The sequence below is a fragment of the Oncorhynchus mykiss genome, chromosome 17 (assembly GCF_057628025.1).
Source record: "Oncorhynchus mykiss isolate SJ-2025 chromosome 17, ASM5762802v1, whole genome shotgun sequence".
NCBI classification, from domain to species: Eukaryota; Metazoa; Chordata; class Actinopteri; order Salmoniformes; family Salmonidae; genus Oncorhynchus; species Oncorhynchus mykiss.
In genome coordinates, this window is record NC_143038.1 from 67,052,501 (window position 1) to 67,071,450 (window position 18,950).

The window sequence follows — 18,950 nt, forward strand, 5'->3', positions numbered from 1 at the left end:
GATTTATTTGACCAAAATCAAGCTGGGAAAAATACTGTATACTTTTCATTGTGTCTGGCAGTTCTCGATTCAAACACATTTTAGACTGATTTTATATGGGACTTTTCTCCAACATCTCTGAGAAAAAGATGGAGCTTGTAATTACAACTTGCATCATTTCAACGTTTATGGATTTGTCTGTGATGTTTTTTTAAGTAACTGTCTTCCCATATGGTCTGGCGTTTAGGATTCCTGGTTTTCGCCCGGGTTGAACTCCCAGTATGGGAAAGAACATCTTGTCATTTGGGATGCACTTGTGTAAGAACAGATACCACATTTTAACTGGCAGCAGAATCACACAACACAACAATATTCCCTCAGCAACAGCAAATGTGACATGTATTGTAGATTCGTAATCTACAAGACTTTTTAAACATTGAATACACTTCAAGTTTGCATTTCTTGCTCTGCAGTAAAATTCATGCAACAACAGGAGGATCAAATTAAGATATGCATCTGAAACAGAAAACCAAGGAACCTTGTTGTTGACAGACGCAATGACTGTGTACACTGGTCTAGCTGTGACCTGACTTCAGCTTAAACGTGGGGCCAGTGGCGCAATGGATAACGTCTCTGACTACGGATCAGAAGATTCTAGGTTCGACTCCTGGCTGGCTCGATACTTAATTTAATTTATTGAAATCAAGCTGGGATTGACACTGAATACTTTTCAGTGCTTCTGGCTGTTCTCACTTCAAGCTCATTTTAGACTGATTTCATCTGGACATTCCCCAACATCTCAGAGAAAAAAAGATGTAGTTTTTAATCCAACAGGCATAATGTCAACATTTAAAGATTTGTCTGTGATGTGTATTTTAATTATGTGTCTTCCCATATGGTCTAGTGGTTGGTCCTGGTTTTCACCCAAGTGTCCCGGGTTCAACTCCCGGTATGGGAAAGAATATCTTGTCGTTTGGGATGCACTTGTGTAACAACAGATACTGCATTTTAACTGGCAGCAGTTTCACACAACACAACAATATTCCCTCAGCAACAGGAAATGTGACATGTTATGTAGATTCAAATTATACAAGGCATTTTAAACGTTGAATACACTTCATTGCTGCATTTCTTGCTTTGCAGTAAAATTCATGCAACAACAGGAGGATCAAATTAAGATTTGCATCTGTAACAGAAATCCCAAGGAACCTTGTCGGTGACAGAAGCTATGACTGTGTACACTGGCCTAGGTGTGTCCTGACTTCAGCTTGGCTGTGCGGCCAGTGGCGCAATGGATAAAGTGTCTGATAACAGGTCAGAAGATTGAATATTTGACTCCTGTTTGGCTCAAAACTAGATTTATTTGACCAAAATCAAGCTGGGAAAAATACTGTATACTTTTCATTGTGTCTGGCAGTTCTCGATTCAAACACATTTTAGACTGATTTTATATGGGACTTTTCTCCAACGCAATGGATAACGTGTCTGACTACGGATCAGAAGATTCTAGGTTCGACTCCTGGCTGGCTCGATACTTAATTTAATTGATTGAAATCAAGCCGGGATTGATACTGTATACTTTTCAGTGCTTCTGGCTGTTCTCACTTCAAACTCATTTTAGACTGATTTCATCTGGACATTCCCCAACATCTCAGAGAAAAAAAGATGTAGCTTTTAATCCAACAGGCATAATGTCAACATTTAAAGATTTGTCTGTGATGTGTATTTTAAGTATGTGTCTTCCCTTATGGTCTAGCGGTTAGGATTCCTGGTTTTCACCCAGGTGGCCCGGGTTCAACTCCCGGTATGGGAAAGAATATCTTGTTGTTTGGGATGCACTTGTGTAACAACAGATACTGCATTTTAACTGGCAGCAGTTTCACACAACACAACAATATTCCCTCAGCAACAGGAAATGTGACATGTTATGTAGATTCAAATTATACAAGGCATTTTAAACGTTGAATACACTTCATTGCTGCATTTCTTGCTCTGCAGTAAAATTCATGCAACAACAGGAGGATCAAATTAAGATTTGCATCTGTAACAGAAATCCCAAGGAACCTTGTCGGTGACAGAAGCTATGACTGTGTACACTGGCCTAGGTGTGTCCTGACTTCAGCTTGGCTGTGCGGCCAGTGGCGCAATGGATAACGTGTCTGATAACAGGTCAGAAGATTGAATATTTGACTCCTGTTTGGCTCAAAACTAGATTTATTTGACCAAAATCAAGCTGGGAAAAATACTGTATACTTTTCATTGTGTCTGGCAGTTCTCGATTCAAACACATTTTAGACTGATTTTATATGGGACTTTTCTCCAACATCGCTGAGAAAAAGATGGAGCTTGTAATTACAACAAGCATCATTTCAACGTTTATGGATTTGTCTGTGATGTTTTTTTAAAGTAACTGTCTTCCCATATGGTCTGGCTTTTAGGATTCCTGGTTTTCGCCCGGGTTGAACTCCCAGTATGGGAAAGAACATCTTGTCATTTGGGATGCACTTGTGTAAGAACAGATACCACATTTTAACTGGCAGCAGAATCACACAACACAACAATATTCCCTCAGCAACAGCAAATGTGACATGTTTTGTAGATTCATAATTTACAAGACTTTTTAAACATTGAATACACTTCAAGTTTGCATTTCTTGCTCTTCAGTAAAATTCATGCAACAACAGGAGGATCAAATTAAGATATGCATCTGAAACAGAAAACCAAGGAACCTTGTTGTTGACAGACACAATGACTGTGTACACTGGTCTAGCTGTGACTTGACTTCAGCTTAGACGTGGGGCCAGTGGCGCAATGGATAACGTGTCTGACTACGGATCAGAAGATTCTAGCTTCGACTCCTGGCTGGTTCGATACTTAATTTAATTTATTGAAATCAAGCCCGGGATTGATACTGTATACTTTTCAGTGCTTCTGGCTGTTCTCACTTCAAACTCATTTTAGACTGATTTCATCTGGACATTCCCCAACATCTCAGAGAAAAAAAGATGTAGCTTTTAATCCAACAGGCATAATGTCAACATTTAAAGATTTGTCTGTGATGTGTATTTTAAGTATGTGTCTTCCCATATGGTCTAGCGGTTAGGATTCCTTGTTTTCACCCAGGTGGCCCGGGTTCAACTCCCGGTATGGGAAAGAATATCTTGTTGTTTGGGATGCACTTGTGTAACAACAGATACTGCATTTTAACTGGCAGCAGTTTCACACAACACAACAATATTCCCTCAGCAACAGGAAATGTGACATGTTATGTAGATTCAAATTATACAAGGCATTTTAAACGTTGAATACACTTCATTGCTGCATTTCTTGCTCTGCAGTAAAATTCATGCAACAACAGGAGGATCAAATTAAGATTTGCATCTGTAACAGAAATCCCAAGGAACCTTGTCGGTGACAGAAGCTATGACTGTGTACACTGGCCTAGGTGTGTCCTGACTTCAGCTTGGCTGTGCGGCCAGTGGCGCAATGGATAACGTGTCTGATAACAGGTCAGAAGATTGAATATTTGACTCCTGTTTGGCTCAAAACTAGATTTATTTGACCAAAATCAAGCTGGGAAAAATACTGTATACTTTTCATTGTGTCTGGCAGTTCTCGATTCAAACACATTTTAGACTGATTTTATATGGGACTTTTCTCCAACATCGCTGAGAAAAAGATGGAGCTTGTAATTACAACAAGCATCATTTCAACGTTTATGGATTTGTCTGTGATGTTTTTTTAAAGTAACTGTCTTCCCATATGGTCTGGCTTTTAGGATTCCTGGTTTTCGCCCGGGTTGAACTCCCAGTATGGGAAAGAACATCTTGTCATTTGGGATGCACTTGTGTAAGAACAGATACCACATTTTAACTGGCAGCAGAATCACACAACACAACAATATTCCCTCAGCAACAGCAAATGTGACATGTTTTGTAGATTCATAATTTACAAGACTTTTTAAACATTGAATACACTTCAAGTTTGCATTTCTTGCTCTTCAGTAAAATTCATGCAACAACAGGAGGATCAAATTAAGATATGCATCTGAAACAGAAAACCAAGGAACCTTGTTGTTGACAGACACAATGACTGTGTACACTGGTCTAGCTGTGACTTGACTTCAGCTTAGATGTGGGGCCAGTGGCGCAATGGCTAACGTGTCTGACTACGGATCAGAAGATTCTAGGTTTGACTCCTGGCTGGTTCGATACTTAATTTAATTTATTGAAATCAAGCCGGGATTGATACTGTATACTTTTCAGTGCTTCTGGCTGTTCTCACTTCAAACTCATTTTAGACTGATTTCATCTGGACATTCCCCAACATCTCAGAGAAAAAAAGATGTAGCTTTTAATCCAACAGGCATAATGTCAACATTTAAAGATTTGTCTGTGATGTGTATTTTAAGTATGTGTCTTCCCATATGGTCTAGCGGTTAGGATTCCTGGTTTTCACCCAGGTGGCCCGGGTTCAACTCCCGGTATGGGAAAGAATATCTTGTTGTTTGGGATGCACTTGTGTAACAACAGATACTGCATTTTAACTGGCAGCAGTTTCACACAACACAACAATATTCCCTCAGCAACAGGAAATGTGACATGTTATGTAGATTCGAATTATACAAGGCATTTTAAACGTTGAATACACTTCATTGCTGCATTTCTTGCTCTGCAGTAAAATTCATGCAACAACAGGAGGATCAAATTAAGATTTGCATCTGTAACAGAAATCCCAAGGAACCTTGTCGGTGACAGAAGCTATGACTGTGTACACTGGCCTAGGTGTGTCCTGACTTCAGCTTGGCTGTGCGGCCAGTGGCGCAATGGATAACGTGTCTGATAACAGGTCAGAAGATTGAATATTTGACTCCTGTTTGGCTCAAAACTAGATTTATTTGACCAAAATCAAGCTGGGAAAAATACTGTATACTTTTCATTGTGTCTGGCAGTTCTCGATTCAAACACATTTTAGACTGATTTTATATGGGACTTTTCTCCAACATCGCTGAGAAAAAGATGGAGCTTGTAATTACAACAAGCATCATTTCAACGTTTATGGATTTGTCTGTGATGTTTTTTTAAAGTAACTGTCTTCCCATATGGTCTGGCTTTTAGGATTCCTGGTTTTCGCCCGGGTTGAACTCCCAGTATGGGAAAGAACATCTTGTCATTTGGGATGCACTTGTGTAAGAACAGATACCACATTTTAACTGGCAGCAGAATCACACAACACAACAATATTCCCTCAGCAACAGCAAATGTGACATGTTTTGTAGATTCATAATTTACAAGACTTTTTAAACATTGAATACACTTCAAGTTTGCATTTCTTGCTCTTCAGTAAAATTCATGCAACAACAGGAGGATCAAATTAAGATATGCATCTGAAACAGAAAACCAAGGAACCTTGTTGTTGACAGACACAATGACTGTGTACACTGGTCTAGCTGTGACTTGACTTCAGTTTAGACGTGGGGCCAGTGGCGCAATGGATAACGTGTCTGACTACGGATCAGAAGATTCTAGTTTCGACTCCTGGCTGGCTCGATACTTAATTTAATTTATTGAAATCAAGCCGGGATTGATACTGTATACTTTTCAGTGCTTCTGGCTGTTCTCACTTCAAACTCATTTTAGACTGATTTCATCTGGACATTCCCCAACATCTCAGAGAAAAAAAGATGTAGCTTTTAATCCAACAGGCATAATGTCAACATTTAAAGATTTGTCTGTGATGTGTATTTTAAGTATGTGTCTTCCCATATGGTCTAGCGGTTAGGATTCCTGGTTTTCACCCAGGTGGCCCGGGTTCAACTCCCGGTATGGGAAAGAATTTCTTGTCGTTTGGGATGCACTTGTGTAACAACAGATCCTGCATTTTAACTGACAGCAGTTTCACACAACACAACAATATTCCCTCAGCAACAGGAAATGTGACATGTTATGTAGATTCAAATTATACAAGGCATTTTAAATGTTGAATACACTTCATGGCTGCATTTCTTGCTCTGCAGTAAAATTCATGCAACAACAGGAGGATCAAATTAAGATTTGCATCTGTAACAGAAATCCCAAGGAACCTTGTCGGTGACAGAAGCTATGACTGTGTACACTGGCCTAGGTGTGTCCTGACTTCAGCTTGGCTGTGCGGCCAGTGGCGCAATGGATAACGTGTCTGATAACAGGTCAGAAGATTGAATATTTGACTCCTGTTTGGCTCAAAACTATATTTATTTGACCAAAATCAAGCTGGGAAAAATACTGTATACTTTTCATTGTGTCTGGCAGTTCTCGATTCAAACACATTTTAGACTGATTTTATATGGGACTTTTCTCCAACATCTCTGAGAAAAAAGATGGAGCTTGTAATTACAACAAGCATCATTTCAACGTTTATGGATTTGTCTGTGATGTTTTTTTTAAGTAACTGTCTTCCCATATGGTCTGGCGTTTAGGATTCCTGGTTTTCGCCCGGGTTGAATTCCCAGTATGGGAAAGAACATCTTGTCATTTGGGATGCACTTGTGTAAGAACAGATACCACATTTTAACTGGCAGCAGAATCACACAACACAACAATATTCCCTCAGCAACAGCAAATGTGACATGTTTTGTAGATTCATAATTTACAAGACTTTTTAAACATTGAATACACTTCAAGTTTGCATTTCTTGCTCTTCAGTAAAATTCATGCAACAACAGGAGGATCAAATTAAGATATGCATCTGAAACAGAAAACCAAGGAACCTTGTTGTTGACAGACACAATGACTGTGTACACTGGTCTAGCTGTGACTTGACTTCAGCTTAGACGTGGGGATAGTGGCGCAATGGATAACGTGTCTGACTACGGATCAGAAGATTCTAGGTTCGACTCCTGGCTGGCTCGATACTTAATTTAATTTATTGAAATCAAGCCGGGATTGATACTGTATACTTTTCAGTGCTTCTGGCTGTTCTCACTTCAAACTCATTTTAGACTGATTTCATCTGGACATTCCCCAACATCTCAGAGAAAAAAAGATGTAGCTTTTAATCCAACAGGCATAATGTCAACATTTAAAGATTTGTCTGTGATGTGTATTTTAAGTATGTGTCTTCCCATATGGTCTAGCGGTTAGGATTCCTGGTTTTCGCCCGGGTTCAACTCCCGGTATGGGAAAGAATTTCTTGTCGTTTGGGATGCACTTGTGTAACAACAGATACTGCATTTTAACTGGCAGCAGTTTCACACAACACAACAATATTCCCTCAGCAACAGGAAATGTGACATGTTATGTAGATTCAAATTATACAAGGCATTTTAAACGTTGAATACACTTCATGGCTGCATTTCTTGCTCTGCAGTAAAATTCATGCAACAACAGGAGGATCAAATTAAGATTTGCATCTGTAACAGAAATCCCAAGGAACCTTGTCGGTGACAGAAGCTATGACTGTGTACACTGGCCTAGGTGTGTCCTGACTTCAGCTTGGCTGTGCGGCCAGTGGCGCAATGGATAACGTGTCTGATAACAGGTCAGAAGATTGAATATTTGACTCCTGTTTGGCTCAAAACTAGATTTATTTGACCAAAATCAAGCTGGGAAAAATACTGTATACTTTTCATTGTGTCTGGCAGTTCTCGATTCAAACACATTTTAGACTGATTTTATATGGGACTTTTCTCCAACATCTCAGAGAAAAAGATGGAGCTTGTAATTACAACAAGCATCATTTCAACGTTTATGGATTTGTCTGTGATGTTTTTTTTAAGTAACTGTCTTCCCATATGGTCTGGCGTTTAGGATTCCTGGTTTTCGCCCGGGTTGAATTCCCAGTATGGGAAAGAACATCTTGTCATTTGGGATGCACTTGTGTAAGAACAGATACCACATTTTAACTGGCAGCAGAATCACACAACACAACAATATTCCCTCAGCAACAGCAAATGTGACATGTTTTGTAGATTCATAATTTACAAGACTTTTTAAACATTGAATACACTTCAAGTTTGCATTTCTTGCTCTGCAGTAAAATTCATGCAACAACAGGAGGATCAAATTAAGATATGCATCTGAAACAGAAAACCAAGGAACCTTGTTGTTGACAGACGCAATGACTGTGTACACTGGTCTAGCTGTGACCTGACTTCAGCTTAGACGTGGGGCCAGTGGCGCAATGGATAACGTGTCTGACTACGGATCAGAAGATTCTAGGTTCGACTCCTAGCTGGCTCGATACTTAATTTAATTGATTGAAATCAAGCCGGGATTGACACTGAATACTTTTCAGTGCTTCTGGCTGTTCTCACTTCAAACTCATTTTAGACTGATTTCATCTGGACATTCCCCAACATCTCAGAGAAAAAAAGATGTAGCTTTTAATCCAACAGGCATAATGTCAACATTTAAAGATTTGTCTGTGATGTGTATTTTAAGTATGTGTCTTCCCATATGGTCTAGCGGTTAGGATTCCTGGTTTTCACCAAGGTGGCCGGGGTTCAACTCCCGGTATGGGAAAGAATTTCTTGTCGTTTGGGATGCACTTGTGTAACAACAGATACTGCATTTTAACTGGCAGCAGTTTCACACAACACAACAATATTCCCTCAGCAACAGGAAATGTGACATGTTATGTAGATTCAAATTATACAAGGCATTTTAAACGTTGAATACACTTCATGGCTGCATTTCTTGCTCTGCAGTAAAATTCATGCAACAACAGGAGGATCAAATTAAGATTTGCATCTGTAACAGAAATCCCAAGGAACCTTGTCGGTGACAGAAGCTATGACTGTGTACACTGGCCTAGGTGTGTCCTGACTTCAGCTTGGCTGTGCGGCCAGTGGCGCAATGGATAACGTGTCTGATAACAGGTCAGAAGATTGAATATTTGACTCCTGTTTGGCTCAAAACTAGATTTATTTGACCAAAATCAAGCTGGGAAAAATACTGTATACTTTTCATTGTGTCTGGCAGTTCTCGATTCAAACACATTTTAGACTGATTTTATATGGGACTTTTCTCCAACATCTCTGAGAAAAAGATGGAGCTTGTAATTACAACTTGCATCATTTCAACGTTTATGGATTTGTCTGTGATGTTTTTTTTAAGTAACTGTCTTCCCATATGGTCTGGCGTTTAGGATTCCTGGTTTTCGCCCGGGTTGAACTCCCAGTATGGGAAAGAACATCTTGTCATTTGGGATGCACTTGTGTAAGAACAGATACCACATTTTAACTGGCAGCAGAATCACACAACACAACAATATTCCCTCAGCAACAGCAAATGTGACATGTTTTGTAGATTCATAATTTACAAGACTTTTTAAACATTGAATACACTTCAAGTTTGCATTTCTTGCTCTTCAGTAAAATTCATGCAACAACAGGAGGATCAAATTAAGATATGCATCTGAAACAGAAAACCAAGGAACCTTGTTGTTGACAGACACAATGACTGTGTACACTGGTCTAGTTGTGACTTGACTTCAATTTAGACATGGGGCCAGTGGCGCAATGGATAACGTGTCTGACTATGGATCAGAAGATTCTAGGTTCGACTCCTGGCTGGCTCGATACTTAATTTAATTGATTGAATTCAAGCCGGGATTGATACTGAATACTTTTCAGTGCTTCTGGCTGTTCTCACTTCAAACTCATTTTAGACTGATTTCATCTGGACATTCCCCAACATCTCAGAGAAAAAAAAGAATTAGCTTTTAATCCAACAGGCATAATGTCAACATTTAAAGATTTGTCTGTGATGTGTATTTTAAGTATGTGTCTTCCCATATGGTCTAGCGGTTAGGATTCCTGGTTTTCACCCAGGTGGCCCGGGTTCAACTCCCGGTATGGGAAAGAATTTCTTGTCGTTTGGGATGCACTTGTGTAACAACAGATACTGCATTTTAACTGGCAGCAGTTTCACACAACACAACAATATTCCCTCAGCAACAGGAAATGTGACATGTTATGTAGATTCAAATTATACAAGGCATTTTAAACGTTGAATACACTTCATGGCTGCATTTCTTGCTCTGCAGTAAAATTCATGCAGGAGGATCAAATTAAGATTTGCATCTGTAACAGAAATCCCAAGGAACCTTGTCGGTGACAGAAGCTATGACTGTGTACACTGGCCTAGGTGTGTCCTGACTTCAGCTTGGCTGTGCGGCCAGTGGTGCAATGGATAACGTGTCTGATAACAGGTCAGAAGATTGAATATTTGACTCCTGTTTGGCTCACAACTAGATTTATTTGGCCAAAATCAAGCTGGGAAAAATACTGTATACTTTTCATTGTGTCTGGCAGTTCTCGATTCAAACACATTTTAGACTGATTTTATATGGGACTTTTCTCCAACATCTCTGAGAAAAAAGATGGAGCTTGTAATACAACAAGCATAATTTCAACGTTTATGGATTTGTCTGTGATGTTTTTTTAAGTAACTGTCTTCCCATATGGTCTGGCGTTTAGGATTCCTGGTTTTCGCCCGGGTTGAACTCCCAGTATGGGAAAGAACATCTTGTCATTTGGGATGCACTTGTGTAAGAACAGATACCACATTTTAACTGGCAGCAGAATCACACAACACAACAATATTCCCTCAGCAACAGCAAATGTGACATGTTTTGTAGATTCATAATTTACAAGACTTTTTAAACATTGAATACACTTCAAGTTTGCATTTCTTGCTCTGCAGTAAAATTCATGCAACAACAGGAGGATCAAATTAAGATATGCATCTGAAACAGAAAACCAAGGAACCTTGTTGTCGACAGACGCAATGAATGTGTACACTGGTCTAGCTGTGACCTGACTTCAGCTTAGACGTGTGGCCAGTGGCGCAATGGATAACGTGTCTGACTACGGATCAGAAGATTCTAGGTTCGACTCCTGGCTGGCTCAATACTTAATTTAATTGATTGAATTCAAGCCGGGATTGATACTGAATACTTTTCAGTGCTTCTGGCTGTTCTCACCTCAAACTCATTTTAGACTGATTTCATCTGGACATCCCCAACATCTCAGAGAAAAAAAGATGTAGCTTTTAATCCAACAGGCATAATGTCAACATTTAAAGATTTGTCTGTGATGTGTATTTTAAGTATGTGTCTTCCCATATGGTCTAGCGGTTAGGATTCCTGGTTTTCACCCAGGTGTCCCGGGTTCAACTCCCGGTATGGGAAAGAATATCTTGTCGTTTGGGATGCACTTGTGTAACAACAGATACTGCATTTTAACTGGCAGCAGTTTCACACAACACAACAATATTCCCTCAGCAACAGGAAATGTGACATGTTATGTAGATTCAAATTATACAAGGCATTTTAAACGTTGAATAGACTTCATGGCTGCATTTCTTGCTCTGCAGTAATATTCATGCAACAACAGGAGGATCAAATTAAGATTTGCATCTTTAACAGAAATCCCAAGGAACCTTGTCGGTGACAGAAGCTATGACTGTGTACACTGGCCTAGGTGTGTCCTGACTTCAGCTTCGCTGTGCGGCCAGTGGTGCAATGGATAACGTGTCTGATAACAGGTCAGAAGATTCTAGGTTCGACTCCTGGCTGGCTCAATACTTAATTTAATTGATTGAATTCAAGGCGGGATTGATACTGAATACTTTTCAGTGCTTCTGGCTGTTCTCACTTCAAACTCATTTTAGACTGATTTCATCTGGACATTCCCCAACATCTCAGAGAAAAAAAAGATGTAGCTTTTAATCCAACAGGCATAATGTCAACATTTAAAGATTTGTCTGTGATGTGTATTTTAAGTATGTGTCTTCCCATATGGTCTAGCGGTTAGGATTCCTGGTTTTCACCCAGGTGTCCCGGGTTCAACTCCCGGTATGGGAAAGAATATCTTGTCGTTTGGGATGTACTTGTGTAACAACAGATACTGCATTTTAACTGGCAGCAGTTTCACACAACACAACAATATTCCCTCAGCAACAGGAAATGTGACATGTTATGTAGATTCAAATTATACAAGGCATTTTAAATGTTGAATACACTTCATGGCTGCATTTCTTGCTCTGCAGTAATATTCATGCAACAACAGGAGGATCAAATTAAGATTTGCATCTGTAACAGAAATCCCAAGGAACCTTGTTGTTGACAGACGCAATGACTGTGTACACTGGTCTAGCTGTGACCTGACTTCAGCTTAGACGTGGGGCCAGTGGCGCAATGGATAACGTGTCTGACTACGGATCAGAAGATTCTAGGTTCGACTCCTGGATGGCTCGATACTTAATTTAATTGATTGAAATCAAGCCGGGATTGATACTGAATACTTTTCAGTGCTTCTGGCTGTTCTCACTTCAAACTCATTCCCCAACATCTCAGAGAAAAAAAAGATGTAGCTTTTAATCCAACAGGCATAATGTCAACATTTAAAGATTTGTCTGTGATGTGTATTTTAAGTATGTGTCTTCCCATATGGTCTAGCGGTTAGGATTCCTGGTTTTCACCCAGGTGTCCCGGGTTCAACTCCCGGTATGGGAAAGAATATCTTGTCGTTTGGGATGTACTTGTGTAACAACAGATACTGCATTTTAACTGGCAGCAGTTTCACACAACACAACAATATTCCCTCAGCAACAGGAAATGTGACATGTTATGTAGATTCAAATTATACAAGGCATTTTAAATGTTGAATAGACTTCATGGCTGCATTTCTTGCTCCGCAGTAATATTCATGCAACAACAGGAGGATCAAATTAAGATTTGCATCTGTAACAGAAATCCCAAGGAACCTTGTCGGTGACAGAAGCTATGACTGTGTACACTGGCCTAGGTGTGTCCTGACTTCAGCTTGGCTGTGCGGCCAGTGGCGCAATGGATAACGTGTCTGATAACAGGTCAGAAGATTTAATATTTGACTCCTGTTTGGCTCAAAACTAGATTTATTTGACCAAAATCAAGCTGGGAAAAATACTGTATACTTTTCATTGTGTCTGGCAGTCCTCGATTCAAACACATTTTAGACTGATTTTATATGGGACTTTTCTCCAACATCTCTGAGAAAAAGATGGAGCTTGTAATCACAACAAGCATAATTTCAACGTTTATGGATTTGTCTGTGATGTTTTTTTTAAGTAACTGTCTTCCCATATGGTCTGGCTTGAAGGATTCCTGGTTTTCGCCCGGGTTGAACTCCCAGTATGGGAAATAACATCTTGTCATTTGGGATGCACTTGTGTAAGAACAGATACCACATTTTAACTGGCAGCAGAATCACACAACACAACAATATTCCCTCAGCAACAGCAAATGTGACATGTTTTGTAGATTCATAATTTACAAGACTTTTTAAACATTGAATACACTTCAAGTTTGCATTTCTTGCTCTGCAGTAAAATTCATGCAACAACAGGAGGATCAAATTAAGATATGCATCTGAAACAGAAAACCAAGGAACCTTGTTGTTGACAGACGCAATGACTGTGTACACTGGTCTAGCTGTGACCTGACTTCAACTTAGACGTGGGGCCAGTGGCGCAATGGATAACGTGTCTGACTACGGATCAGAAGATTCTAGGTTCGACTCCTGGCTGGCTCAATACGTAATTTAATTGATTGAATTCAAGCCGGGATTGATACTGTATACTTTTCAGTGCTTCTGGCTGTTCTCACTTCAAACTCATTTTAGACTGATTTCATCTGGACATTCCCCAACATCTCAGAGAAAAAAAAGATGTAGCTTTTAATCCAACAGGCATAATGTCAACCTTTAAAGATTTGTCTGTGATGTGTATTTTAAGTATGTGTCTTCCCATATGGTCTAGCGGTTAGGATTCCTGGTTTTCACCTAGGTGTCCCGGGTTCAACTCCCGGTATGGGAAAGAATATCTTGTCGTTTGGGATGCACTTGTGTAATGACAGATACTGCATTTTAACTGGCAGCAGTTTCACACAACACAACAATATTCCCTCAGCAACAGGAAATGTGACATGTTATGTAGATTCAAATTATACAAGGCATTTTAAACGTTGAATAGACTTCATGGCTGCATTTCTTGCTCCGCAGTAATATTCATGCAACAACAGGAGGATCAAATTAAGATTTGCATCTGTAACAGAAATCCCAAGGAACCTTGTCGGTGACAGAAGCTATGACTGTGTACACTGGCCTAGGTGTGTCCTGACTTCAGCTTGGCTGTGCGGCCAGTGGCGCAATGGATAACGTGTCTGATAACAGGTCAGAAGATTGAATATTTGACTCCTGTTTGGCTCAAAACTAGATTTATTTGACCAAAATCAAGCTGGGAAAAATACTGTATACTTTTCATTGTGTCTGGCAGTCCTCGATTCAAACACATTTTAGACTGATTTTATATGGGACTTTTCTCCAACATCTCTGAGAAAAAGATGGAGCTTGTAATCACAACAAGCATAATTTCAACGTTTATGGATTTGTCTGTGATGTTTTTTTTAAGTAACTGTCTTCCCATATGGTCTGGCTTTAAGGATTCCTGGTTTTCGCCCGGGTTGAACTCCCAGTATGGGAAAGAACATCTTGTCATTTGGGATGCACTTGTGTAAGAACAGATACCACATTTTAACTGGCAGCAGAATCACACAACACAACAATATTCCCTCAGCAACAGCAAATGTGACATGTTTTGTAGATTCATAATTTACAAGACTTTTTAAACATTGAATACACTTCAAGTTTGCATTTCTTGCTCTGCAGTAAAATTCATGCAACAACAGGAGGATCAAATTAAGATATGCATCTGAAACAGAAAACCAAGGAACCTTGTTGTTGACAGACGCAATGACTGTGTACACTGGTCTAGCTGTGACCTGACTTCGGCTTAGACGTGGGGCCAGTGGCGCAATGGATAACGTGTCTGACTACGGATCAGAATATTCTAGGTTCGACTCCTTGCTGCCTTGATACTTAATGTTTAATTGATTGAAATCAATCCGGGATTGATACTGTATACTTCTCAGTGCCTCTGGCTGTTCTCACTTCAAACTCATTTTAGACTGATTTCATCTGGACATTCCCCAACATCTCAGAGAAAAAAAAGATGTAGCTTTTAATTCAACAGGCATAATGTCAACATTTAAAGATTTGTCTGTGATGTGTATTTTAAGTATGTGTCTTCCCATATGGTCTAGCGGTTAGGATTCCTGGTTTTCACCCAGGTGGCCCGGGTTCAACTCCCGGTATGGGAAAGAAAAGCTTGTTGTTTGGGATGCACTTGTGTAACAACAGATACTGCATTTTAACTGGTAGCAGTTTCACACAACAGAACAATATTCCCTCAGCAACAGGAAATGTGACATGTTATGTAGATTCAAATTATACAAGGCTTTTTAAACGTTGAATACACTTCATGGCTGCATTTCTTGCTCTGCAGTAAAATTCATGCAACAACAGGAGGATCAAATTAAGATTTGCATCTGTAACAGAAATCCCAAGGAACCTTGTCGGTGACAGAAGCTATGACTGTGTACACTGGCCTAGGTGTGTCCTGACTTCAGCTTGGCTGTGCGGCCAGTGGCGCAATGGATAACGTGTCTGATAACAGGTCAGAAGATTGAATATTTGACTCCTGTTTGGCTCAAAACTAGATTTATTTGACCAAAATCAAGCTGGGAAAAATACTGTGTACTTTTCATTGTGTCTGGCAGTTCTCGATTCAAACACATTTTAGACTGATTTTATATGGGACTTTTCTCCAACATCTCTGAGAAAAAAGATGGAGCTTGTAATACAACAAGCATAATTTCAACGTTTATGGATTTGTCTGTGATGTTTTTTTAAGTAACTGTCTTCCCATATGGTCTGGCTTTTAGGATTCCTGGTTTTCGCCCGGGTTGAACTCCCAGTATGGGAAAGAACATCTTGTCATTTGGGATGCACTTGTGTAAGAACAGATACCACATTTTAACTGGCAGCAGAATCACACAACACAACAATATTCCCTCAGCAACAGCAAATGTGACATGTTTTGTAGATTCATAATTTACAAGACTTTTTAAACATTGAATACACTTCAAGTTTGCATTTCTTGCTCTGCAGTAAAATTCATGCAACAACAGGAGGATCAAATTAAGATATGCATCTGAAACAGAAAACCAAGGAACCTTGTTGTTGACAGACGCAATGACTGTGTACACTGGTCTAGCTGTGACCTGACTTCAGCTTAGACGTGGAGCCAGTGGCGCGATGTATAACGTGTCTGACTACGGATCAGAATATTCTAGGTTCGACTCCTTGCTGCCTTGATACTTAATGTTTAATTGATTGAAATCAATCCGGGATTGATACTGTATACTTCTCAGTGCCTCTGGCTGTCCTCACTTCAAACTCATTTTAGACTGATTTCATCTGGACATTCCCCAACATCTCAGAGAAAAAAAAGATGTAGCTTTTAATTCAACAGGCATAATGTCAACATTTAAAGATTTGTCTGTGATGTGTATTTTAAGTATGTGTCTTCCCATATGGTCTAGCGGTTAGGATTCCTGGTTTTCACCCAGGTGGCCCGGGTTCAACTCCCGGTATGGGAAAGAATATCTTGTTGTTTGGGATGCACTTGTGTAACAACAGATACTGCATTTTAACTGGCAGCAGTTTCACACAACACAACAATATTCCCTCAGCAACAGGAAATGTGACATGTTATGTAGATTCAAATTATACAAGGCATTTTAAACGTTGAATACACTTCATTGCTGCATTTCTTGCTCTGCAGTAAAATTCATGCAACAACAGGAGGATCAAATTAAGATTTGCATCTGTAACAGAAATCCCAAGGAACCTTGTCGGTGACAGAAGCTATGACTGTGTACACTGGCCTAGGTGTGTCCTGACTTCAGCTTGGCTGTGCGGCCAGTGGCGCAATGGATAACGTGTCTGATAACAGGTCAGAAGATTGAATATTTGACTCCTGTTTGGCTCAAAACTAGATTTATTTGACCAAAATCAAGCTGGGAAAAATACTGTGTACTTTTCATTGTGTCTGGCAGTTCTCGATTCAAACACATTTTAGACTGATTTTATATGGGACTTTTCTCCAACATCTCTGAGAAAAAAGATGGAGCTTGTAATACAACAAGCATAATTTCAACGTTTATGGATTTGTCTGTGATGTTTTTTTAAGTAACTGTCTTCCCATATGGTCTGGCTTTTAGGATTCCTGGTTTTCGCCCAGGTTGAACTCCCAGTATGGGAAAGAACATCTTGTCATTTGGGATGCACTTGTGTAAGAACAGATACCACATTTTAACTGGCAGCAGAATCACACACAACAATATTCCCTCAGCAACAGCAAATGTGACATGTTTTGTAGATTCATAATTTACAAGACTTTTTAAACATTGAATACACTTCAAGTTTGCATTTCTTGCTCTTCAGTAAAATTCATGCAACAACAGGAGGATCAAATTAAGATATGCATCTGAAACAGAAAACCAAGGAACCTTGTTGTTGACAGACACAATGACTGTGTACACTAGTCTAGCTGTGACCTGACTTCAGCTTAGACGTGGGGCCAGTGGCGCAATGGATAACGTGTCTGACTACGGATCAGAAGATTCTAGGTTCGACTCCTGGCTGGCTCGATACTTAATTTAATTGATTGAAATCAAGCCGGCATTGATACTGTATACTCTTCAGTGCTTCTGGCTGTTCTCACTTCAAACTCATTTTAGACTGATTTCATCTGGACATTCCCCAACATCTCAGAGAAAAAAAGATGTAGCTTTTAATCCAACAGGCATAATGTCAACATTTAAAGATTTGTCTGTGATGTGTATTTTAAGTATGTGTCTTCCCATATGGTCTAGCGGTTAGGATTCCTGGTTTTCACCCAGGTGGCCCGGGTTCAACTCCCGGTATGGGAACGAATATCTTGTTGTTTGGGATGCACTTGTGTAACAACAGATACTGCATTTTAACTGGCAGCAGTTTCACACAACACAACAATATTCCCTCAGCAACAGGAAATGTGACATGTTATGTAGATTCAAATTATACAAGGCATTTTAAACGTTGAATACACTTCATTGCTGCATTTCTTGCTCTGCAGTAAAATTCATGCAACAACAGGAGGATCAAATTAAGATTTGCATCTGTAACAGAAATCCCAAGGAACCTTGTCGGTGACAGAAGCTATGACTGTGTACACTGGCCTAGGTGTGTCCTGACTTCAGCTTGGCTGTGCGGCCAGTGGCGCAATGGATAACGTGTCTGATAACAGGTCAGAAGATTGAATATTTGACTCCTGTTTGGCTCAAAACTAGATTTATTTGACCAAAATCAAGCTGGGAAAAATACTGTATACTTTTCATTGTGTCTGGCAGTTCTCGATTCAAACACATTTTAGACTGATTTTATATGGGACTTTTCTCCAACATCGCTGAGAAAAAGATGGAGCTTGTAATTACAACAAGCATCATTTCAACGTTTATGGATTTGTCTGTGATGTTTTTTTAAAGTAACTGTCTTCCCATATGGTCTGGCTTTTAGGATTTCTGGTTTTCGCCCGGGTTGAACTCCCAGTATGGGAAAGAACATCTTGTCATTTGGGATGCACTTGTGTAAGAACAGATACCACATTTTAACTGGCAGCAGAATCACACAACACAACAATATTCCCTCAGCAACAGCAAATGTGACATGTTTTGTAGATTCATAATTTACAAGACTTTTTAAACATTGAATACACTTCAAGTTTGCATTTCTTGCTCTTCAGTAAAATTCATGCAACAACAGGAGGATCAAATTAAGATATGCATCTGAAACAGAAAACCAAGGAACCTTGTTGTTGACAGACACAATGACTGTGTACACTGGTCTAGCTGTGACCTGACTTCAGCTTAGACGTGGGGCCAGTGGCGCAATGGATAACGTGTCTGACTACGGATCAGAAGATTCTAGGTTCGACTCCTGGCTGGCTCGATACTTAATTTAATTGATTGAAATCAAGCCGGCATTGATACTGTATACTCTTCAGTGC

The 18,950-nt window shown here is 39.7% G+C and overlaps 16 non-coding genes across 16 annotated transcripts; all 16 read left to right on the forward strand.

Annotated features, from left to right (window-relative positions):
* The first annotated feature begins 1,720 nt into the window (after positions 1–1,720).
* Positions 1,721–1,792, forward strand: trnae-uuc (transfer RNA glutamic acid (anticodon UUC)). Its single transcript has one exon. It is a non-coding gene; the product is annotated as a tRNA-Glu (tRNA).
* A 2,607-nt stretch (positions 1,793–4,399) lies between these two features.
* On the forward strand, positions 4,400–4,471 carry trnae-uuc (transfer RNA glutamic acid (anticodon UUC)). Its single transcript has one exon. It is a non-coding gene; the product is annotated as a tRNA-Glu (tRNA).
* Positions 4,472–5,738: 1,267 nt separating this feature from the next.
* trnae-uuc (transfer RNA glutamic acid (anticodon UUC)) lies at positions 5,739–5,810 on the forward strand. Its single transcript has one exon. It is a non-coding gene; the product is annotated as a tRNA-Glu (tRNA).
* A 2,315-nt stretch (positions 5,811–8,125) lies between these two features.
* Positions 8,126–8,198, forward strand: trnar-acg (transfer RNA arginine (anticodon ACG)). The gene has a single exon. It is a non-coding gene; the product is annotated as a tRNA-Arg (tRNA).
* A 1,266-nt stretch (positions 8,199–9,464) lies between these two features.
* Positions 9,465–9,537, forward strand: trnah-aug (transfer RNA histidin (anticodon AUG)). The gene has a single exon. It is a non-coding gene; the product is annotated as a tRNA-His (tRNA).
* A 211-nt stretch (positions 9,538–9,748) lies between these two features.
* Positions 9,749–9,820, forward strand: trnae-uuc (transfer RNA glutamic acid (anticodon UUC)). The gene has a single exon. It is a non-coding gene; the product is annotated as a tRNA-Glu (tRNA).
* A 1,259-nt stretch (positions 9,821–11,079) lies between these two features.
* trnae-uuc (transfer RNA glutamic acid (anticodon UUC)) lies at positions 11,080–11,151 on the forward strand. The gene has a single exon. It is a non-coding gene; the product is annotated as a tRNA-Glu (tRNA).
* Positions 11,152–11,754: 603 nt separating this feature from the next.
* On the forward strand, positions 11,755–11,826 carry trnae-uuc (transfer RNA glutamic acid (anticodon UUC)). Its single transcript has one exon. It is a non-coding gene; the product is annotated as a tRNA-Glu (tRNA).
* Positions 11,827–12,405: 579 nt separating this feature from the next.
* Positions 12,406–12,477, forward strand: trnae-uuc (transfer RNA glutamic acid (anticodon UUC)). Its single transcript has one exon. It is a non-coding gene; the product is annotated as a tRNA-Glu (tRNA).
* A 984-nt stretch (positions 12,478–13,461) lies between these two features.
* Positions 13,462–13,534, forward strand: trnar-acg (transfer RNA arginine (anticodon ACG)). Its single transcript has one exon. It is a non-coding gene; the product is annotated as a tRNA-Arg (tRNA).
* Positions 13,535–13,745: 211 nt separating this feature from the next.
* Positions 13,746–13,817, forward strand: trnae-uuc (transfer RNA glutamic acid (anticodon UUC)). The gene has a single exon. It is a non-coding gene; the product is annotated as a tRNA-Glu (tRNA).
* Positions 13,818–15,087: 1,270 nt separating this feature from the next.
* On the forward strand, positions 15,088–15,159 carry trnae-uuc (transfer RNA glutamic acid (anticodon UUC)). Its single transcript has one exon. It is a non-coding gene; the product is annotated as a tRNA-Glu (tRNA).
* Positions 15,160–16,428: 1,269 nt separating this feature from the next.
* trnae-uuc (transfer RNA glutamic acid (anticodon UUC)) lies at positions 16,429–16,500 on the forward strand. The gene has a single exon. It is a non-coding gene; the product is annotated as a tRNA-Glu (tRNA).
* Positions 16,501–17,480: 980 nt separating this feature from the next.
* Positions 17,481–17,553, forward strand: trnar-acg (transfer RNA arginine (anticodon ACG)). The gene has a single exon. It is a non-coding gene; the product is annotated as a tRNA-Arg (tRNA).
* A 210-nt stretch (positions 17,554–17,763) lies between these two features.
* Positions 17,764–17,835, forward strand: trnae-uuc (transfer RNA glutamic acid (anticodon UUC)). The gene has a single exon. It is a non-coding gene; the product is annotated as a tRNA-Glu (tRNA).
* A 984-nt stretch (positions 17,836–18,819) lies between these two features.
* On the forward strand, positions 18,820–18,892 carry trnar-acg (transfer RNA arginine (anticodon ACG)). The gene has a single exon. It is a non-coding gene; the product is annotated as a tRNA-Arg (tRNA).
* The last annotated feature ends 58 nt before the right edge of the window (positions 18,893–18,950 follow it).